The 7,500-nt window shown below is 37.7% G+C and overlaps 3 non-coding genes and 1 pseudogene across 3 annotated transcripts in view; all 4 read right to left on the bottom strand.

Annotated features, from left to right (window-relative positions):
- LOC145848560 (large subunit ribosomal RNA) overlaps positions 1-1,186 on the bottom strand; it is a 3,631-nt gene extending 2,445 nt beyond the window's left edge. The window contains exon 1 of the ribosomal RNA XR_014372036.1: positions 1-1,186. This exon is cut by the window's left edge and continues 2,445 nt beyond it. This is a non-coding gene — a ribosomal RNA (large subunit ribosomal RNA).
- A 222-nt stretch (positions 1,187-1,408) lies between these two features.
- On the bottom strand, positions 1,409-1,561 carry LOC145848565 (5.8S ribosomal RNA). The gene has a single exon (XR_014372040.1). It is a non-coding gene; the product is annotated as a 5.8S ribosomal RNA (ribosomal RNA).
- Positions 1,562-1,743: 182 nt separating this feature from the next.
- On the bottom strand, positions 1,744-3,551 carry LOC145848558 (small subunit ribosomal RNA). The gene has a single exon (XR_014372034.1). It is a non-coding gene; the product is annotated as a small subunit ribosomal RNA (ribosomal RNA).
- Positions 3,552-7,396: 3,845 nt separating this feature from the next.
- On the bottom strand, positions 7,397-7,500 carry LOC145848564 (5S ribosomal RNA; annotated as a pseudogene; the record flags this gene model as incomplete).

Raw genomic sequence — 7,500 nt, 5'->3', positions numbered from 1 at the left:
TAATCATTCGCTTTACCAGATAAAACTGCGACTAAGCGCCAGCTATCCTGAGGGAAACTTCGGAAGGAACCAGCTACTAGATGGTTCGATTAGTCTTTCGCCCCTATGCCCAAATTCGACGATCGATTTGCACGTCAGAACCGCTACGGCCCTCCACCAGAGTTTCCTCTGGCTTCAGCCTGTTCAGGCATAGTTCACCATCTTTCGGGTCCCAACAAGCACGCTCTTGCTCGACCCCTAGGACGCGGCCTATGGGATCGGCCGGCGATGCGCCTAATGAAAGGATCTCGCCTCGTTTGCCTTCACTGTGCTTTCGGGTTTCGTACTGCCCAACACCTCGCGCGCGTGTTAGACTCCTTGGTCCGTGTTTCAAGACGGGTCGGAGACGTGGCCAGCTTAAGCCGCAGACCCCTGGCGTCTGAGCGCTAACGCGAAGAAGGCCTTGTACAAACTCTAGAGACTGCGAGCAGTTTCCAAAGCCGTATTCCAGCGATCAACACGCAGCCTGTCCGAAGACCGACGCGGAATCTCTCCTCGGTCGCCGAGCCGAAGCTAATCGAACGCCTATAACACTCTTCCGAAGAAGAGCTACCTTGCGAACGACCAAAGTCAGCCCAGCAACCGGTCGCGGCCCTCGCCGAACGCTAGTGCAGCGCCGCGACGCCAGCGCAACCGTAAGAGTCTCCGAAGATCACTCAAACAGTAGGACAGCTCTCGCAGCGCCTGAAAACGTCCGGCGACTCGATGGGCGCCTCCGTTTGCCTCCAAGCGGTTTCACGTACTCTTTAACTCTCTCTTCAAAGTGCTTTTCAACTTTCCCTCACGGTACTTGTTCGCTATCGGTCTCGAGCCAGTATTTAGCCTTAGATGGAGTTTACCACCCGCTTAGGGCTGCATTTCCAAACAACCCGACTCCGGGAAAACCGCTAGGACGAATTACGACCGCCGCCAAGGGCCTAACACCCGCTCTGGGAAAAGGCCTCGATCAGAAGAACGTGGGCAGTCGTTGGTTCGCCGCATGCTGAATTCCATACGCTACATTTCCTCGCCCTCCAAAAAGGCTCGGATTTAGCGCTGGGCTTATCCCGCTTCACTCGCCGTTACTAGGGGAATCCTTGTTAGTTTCTTTTCCTCCGCTTAGTGATATGCTTAAGTTCAGCGGGTCGTCCCGCCCGATCTCAGGTCAAAAGTGATGTACTACAAAAGTACATGCGCTTTGTACGTCGGCCTTTTGAAGTCACTTAACTTATTCTCGAGCACCTACCGTCGTTGCTACCTCACCCGAGGCCAGCAGGCTGCTCACGCTTCAGCTGTGAAATCGCCAGACCAGCTGTCTTTGACGACACGCTCCTTAATTAAGAAACGAGTCGCAGGCACTTTCAAACTAATGAAAGGATCGGTGTGTTAAAGACCCTGAGACGGACGTGGCCCCAGGATTACCCGAGGCCGCAATACGCGTTCAGAATATCGATGCTCAATGTGTCCTGCAATTCACATTACTTCTCGGAGCTAGCTCCGTCCTTCATCGACGCTCGAGCCGAGTGATCCACCGCTAAGAGATCTCTCGTGTTAATCAATCTCAATGCAACCAAAAAATCGTGTTCAAAAAGAAGCGGCCGCGCCAGCACTTGCGTGCTGAATTATTACTCCCGCTGTCAGAAAGCAACGCGACCGAACTATAACAGTTACAGGGCTCGGTCCCTTCGAAGAAGAGACGTCGCTTGAAATCAAATTTCGATTCGTTAATGATCCTTCCGCAGGTTCACCTACGGAAACCTTGTTACGACTTTTACTTCCTCTAAATGATCAAGTTCGATCGTCTTTTCGAACACCGGCGAGTGCGTTGCCGCACGTACCAGGCTCAATCGGAGGACCTCACTAAACCATTCAATCGGTAGTAGCGACGGGCGGTGTGTACAAAGGGCAGGGACGTAATCAACGCAAGCTAATGACTCGCGCTTACTGGGAATTCCTCGTTCAAGGGAAACAATTGCAAGTCCCTATCCCTAGCACGACCGGGGTTCAACGGATTACCCGGACCTTTCGGCCTAGGGAACACACGATGATCCGGTCAGTGTAGCGCGCGTGCGGCCCCGAACATCTAAGGGCATCACAGACCTGTTATTGCTCAATCTCGTGTGGCTAAACGCCACTAGTCCCTCTAAGAAGTTGTCTCCGACCCAATGGGTCGAGCAGCTATTTAGCAAGTAAGAGTCTCGTTCGTTATCGGAATTAACCAGACAAATCGCTCCACCAACTAAGAACGGCCATGCACCACCACCCACAGAATCAAGAAAGAGCTCTCAATCTGTCAATCCTCGCTGTGTCCGGGCCGGGTGAGATTTCCCGTGTTGAGTCAAATTAAGCCGCAGGCTCCACTCCTGGTGGTGCCCTTCCGTCAATTCCTTTAAGTTTCAGCTTTGCAACCATACTTCCCCCGGAACCCAAAGACTTTGGTTTCCCGGAAGCTGCCGGACAGTTCTTAAGTTCGACACTGCCCGATCGCTAGTCGGCATCGTTTAAGGTCAGAACTAGGACGGTATCTGATCGTCTTCGAACCTCTGACTTTCGCTCTTGATTAAAGAAAACATTCTTGGCAAATGCTTTCGCAGTCGTTCGTCTTGCGCCGATCCAAGAATTTCACCTCTAACGGCACAGTACGGATGCCCCCGTCCGTTCCTATTAATCATTACCTCGTGCTCCGAAAACCAACAAAATAGAACCGAGGTCCTATTCCATTATTCCATGCAACATTATACAAGCGTAAAGCCTGCTTTGAACACTCTAATTTTTTCAAGGTAAACTTGCCGGACCACCGCAACACTCAGTTAAGAGCACCGCGAAGGCACCGACCAACAAGAACAACAAGGCCAGTGCTAGCCTTTCGACCGACCAACCTCGCCGTCCCTATATCCAACTACGAGCTTTTCAACCGCAACAACTTAAATATACACTTTTGGAGCTGGAATTACCGCGGCTGCTGGCACCAGACTTGCCCTCCAATGGATACTCGTTAAAAAGTTTAAAGTGTACTCATTCCAATTGCAGGACCTCGTACGAGGTCTGCATTGTTATTTTTCGTCACTACCTCCCCGAGCCGGGAATGGGTAATTTGCGCGCCTGCTGCCTTCCTTGGATGTGGTAGCCGTTTCTCAGGCTCCCTCTCCGGAATCGAACCCTGATTCTCCGTCACCCGTTACAACCTCGGTAGGCCGATACCGTACCGACGATAGTTGATAGGGCAGTTGCTTTAATGAGATGTCGCCAGCACTAGGCCGTGCGATCCGCAAGCTTATCCAGAGTCACCATTGTAACGACCCGAAAGCCGGTTAGTTTTGGTCTGATAAATGCGCGCCTCACGTCAGTTCGGCGCTTTACGCATGTATTAGCTCTAGAATTGCCACAGTTATCCATGTAAAAGCGTACAATCAAATGAACCATAACTGATTTAATGAGCCATTCGCAGTTTCACTGTACGTGAGCTCGTACTTACACTTGCATGGCTTAATCTTTGAGACAAGCATATGACTACTGGCAGGATCAACCAGATAACTATCCGAGGGCGTTTAAACCCGTTGCTCGACTGAGCGTTTTTACTGTATAAATACAGACCTTTTCTATCACTCGGCTTAAAAGCCTTGCGAACGTTACTGAAAGTCGGCGCCGGCCTTTTGCTGTTTAAAGCGCCAGCCCGCGTCGACTGCAGCATGCAGCTATACAACTGACTGTTCTTTCTCCCGACCAACCGTTTGCCTTCTGCCGGTTAACTCGTCAGCAGCAACACGCCATCTGTCTGCTGCAGTTACCCGCCTCGAGCCGTGCCTGCCTGCGTCGGCTACTCGTCTCGACGACTTCGCAAAGCTATAAGCCTACCGCCGCTGGACGCTTGTAGTTTTTCATACGCTGCTCCAATGCGTTTACATAGCACGTTCGCCGCCGCTGCAATAGCCGCGCCTCGGGTGCTAAACAGTAATGCTTTAAGCCCGCTTTCTCGTCAAGTCGACCGAACGCACAAACACGTCTCTCTCACTAGTGTAAAGTAATGCATACGTGTATGATGCTCAAATGTTGCTGTTGAACTTTTTTTGCCGATTTTTTCCGATTTTTTTCAATTTCTTTGTTTCTTTTCGATTATTTTAATGTTTTAAGCTTATTTATGCTACGTTTAAATGTTTTAATACTTTTTTATACTTTATTTAATATGTTTAAAAGAAATAAATAAAAAAAAATATGTATAAACTACTTTTTTTAATGTTTTAAATATATATATATTTATTATAAATAAACTTTATTTGTATTATTTTTTATTTAAGCGTACTTTTTAAATCTTTATATTTGTTTTATCGTTTTAAGCACATTGCGATAAATATAATAAACAAAAAATTGAATAAAAATAATAATAATAAAAAAAAAAAAAAAAAAAACATAAGCTTATTTTATATTTTTATTTTATTTTTATTTAAACTTACTTTTCAAACCTTAATACTCGTTTTATTTTTTTAAGCAGATTGCGATAAATATAATAAACAAACAATTAAATGAAAATAAAATAAAAAAATCAAACATAAGCTTATTTTATATGTTACATTTTATCTTTATTTAAACTTACTTTTTAAACCTTTATAGTTGTTTTATTTTTTAAGCACATCGCGATAGATATAATAAACAAACAATGAAATAAAAATAATAATAATAATAATAATAATAATAATAAAAAATCATAAGCTTATTTTGTATGTTTCATTTTATTTTATTTAAAACTTACAATTTAAACCTTTGTATTTGTTCTATTCTTTTAAGCACATCGCGATAAATATAATAAGCAAACAATTTAATAAAAGTAAAATAAAAAAATCAAACATAAGCTTATTTTATATGTTTCATTTTATCTTTATTTAAACTTACTTTTTAAACCTTTATAGTTGTTTTATTTTTTAAGCACATCGCGATAGATATAATAAACAAACAATGAAATAAAAATAATAATAATAATAATAATAATAATAAAAAATCATAAGCTTATTTTGTATGTTTCATTTTATTTTTATTTAAACTTACTTTTTTAACCTTTATAGTTGTTTTATTTTTTAAGCACATGGCGATAGATATAATAAACAAACAATAAAATAAAAATAATAATAATAATAATAATAATAATAAAAAATCATAAGCTTATTTTGTATGTTTCATTTTATTTTTATTTAAACTTACTTTTTTAACCTTTATAGTTGTTTTATTTTTTAAGCACATGGCGATAAATATAATAAGCAAACAATTAAATAAAAATAATAACAAATAAATAAAACAATACGGCTAAACTATAAAAAGAAAACTAAATAACTGATAAATACTTGTAAAACATTATTTGAAAAATGTATTTTGAAACACAACACGATTGATTTATAAATAATAATATATTTTTAATTTGTGTAGTTCATTTAAAGTAGTCTCCCTTTTTGCTTCTGGTTTTATTAGAGTTATATATAACAATAAATGGTGTAGTTTATTTAAAGTAGTCTCCCTTTTTGCTTCTGGTTTAATTAAAATTATATAACACATACTATAGTAAGTTAAATAAACTATAGTAACTTTATAAAACTACTTTACAAAATACATTTGTATAATTTAATAACTTTAAAATAACTATCAAGAATAAAATAGAATAGCTTTAAGTTTAGTATACAATTGGTATGTAAATTGTGTAGTTTATTGAAAGTAGTCTCCTTATTTGCTTCTGGTTTTACTTGAGTTACATAACGTTAAATAAACATACTTAATAAACGTAACCATCAATACTGTCATTTTAATAAAACTAAGTACAAATACATTGAATTAACATAGAACTTTAAAAAGCCTTCGCTAGTATCTGTTGGTAACAGTAAATAACCTATTATGACTCACAATACAGGAGTGCGAAATTTATTTTTCATTTGATTTTTCAGGTATTTATTTATTTGTGGAAATAAACTTTTTTATTACATTAGAAACTAATTGAATTTTCCTATAACTATACCTATTATTATATTTAGTATGCTTAAAAGTAATAAAATGACACGTCGCGATTATATAATAAACAAACAATCAAACAAACAAAGAAAAAAAAAAAAAAAAAAACTATTTTTTTAAACTTATATTTCAACTATATGTCTTATTTTATTTTCATTTAAACTTACTTTAAACCTCTGTATTTGTTATATATATATTTCAACACAATACGATTAAACTATAAGACAAACAACAAAATAAAATAATCACATTAATAAATACACTAAGCAAATAGCTAGAATAAATATAAATAGTTCAATATATACAATATATTTCTTCCATTTTTAAGTTACTTGTTAAACATATTTATTTAAAAATGTTTCTTTAGAATATAAAACTAACAGTTCTACAAATAAAGAAATTAAAAAGCCAATACACATAACACTAACTTTTCATAAATTAGATATGCAAATATGAACAAAATAGTAACTAAATTCTAAAGCTTTTGTAAACTGTGAACTTATAAACTTATAATAATAATTGCATATTCACCATTCACAATAGCTTTTTATTTAGTACACAACTGGTCTGTAAATTGTGTAGTTTATTGAAAGTATAATCCCGTTTTGCTTCTGGTTTAAATAAAGTTATACAACACATACTAAAGTAAATTAAATAAAGTAATTCACTACTATCGTATTAAATAAAACCAATTTACAAAATACATTAATTTAAATTAAAGTGAACTTTGAACTTATAATAATAATTGCATATTCACTATTCAGAATTTTCTTTAAATTTAGTACACAACTGGTCTGTAAATTGTGTTGGTTCTATTCAAGTACTCTCCTTGTTTGTTTTGTTTTAGTTGTATTTATTTTTAGATACTAGCACATTCAATACACATAATAAAGTAAACCAAATAAACTCTATTAATTTAAACTAAGTACAAATACATTAAGTTAATACAAAACTTTAAAAAGCTTTTGCTAGTATCTGTTGGTAACAGTAAATAACTTATTATGACTCACAATACAAAAGTGCAAAATTTATTTTCGTTTGATTTTTCAAGTAGCCACGCTTTTATTTGTTTTTGGACAAAAAGACTTTAAAGTTTTAGTATAAAAGACTAGTTGTATTAATTTTAACTCAGAAAATTGTACTCTACAAGATGGTGCCATTATTTTTTCGATATCTCAAACTGGTCAAACCACTTTTTTAGCGCTCTAATTGGTTTAAACAGCAAATAAGCAAACAGCAAATAACGTTATCTGATTGGCTAAGGTTTTTGTTTGCTAATAACTAGAATTTTCTTTTCTTTTAAGCGTTAAAGAAATGTAAATAAACGAGTAATAAGTATAAATAGGTCAGAAAGAAAAATAGTACAAAAAAGATGAATTCAAAAAGCAAAGGCCTACGGCACGTGGTATTCCCAAGCGGTCACCCATCTAAGTACTAACCACGCCCGACACTGCTTAACTTCCCAGATCGGACGAGATGGGGTGTACTCAGTGT

This window comes from Thalia democratica, unplaced genomic scaffold (genome assembly GCF_965202585.1).
Source record: "Thalia democratica unplaced genomic scaffold, ktThaDemo2.hap1.1 HAP1_SCAFFOLD_1522, whole genome shotgun sequence".
NCBI lineage: Eukaryota > Metazoa > Chordata > Thaliacea > Salpida > Salpidae > Thalia > Thalia democratica.
Note: the sequence above shows the minus strand (reverse complement) of the source record. Positions and strands in the feature narration are given on the sequence as shown.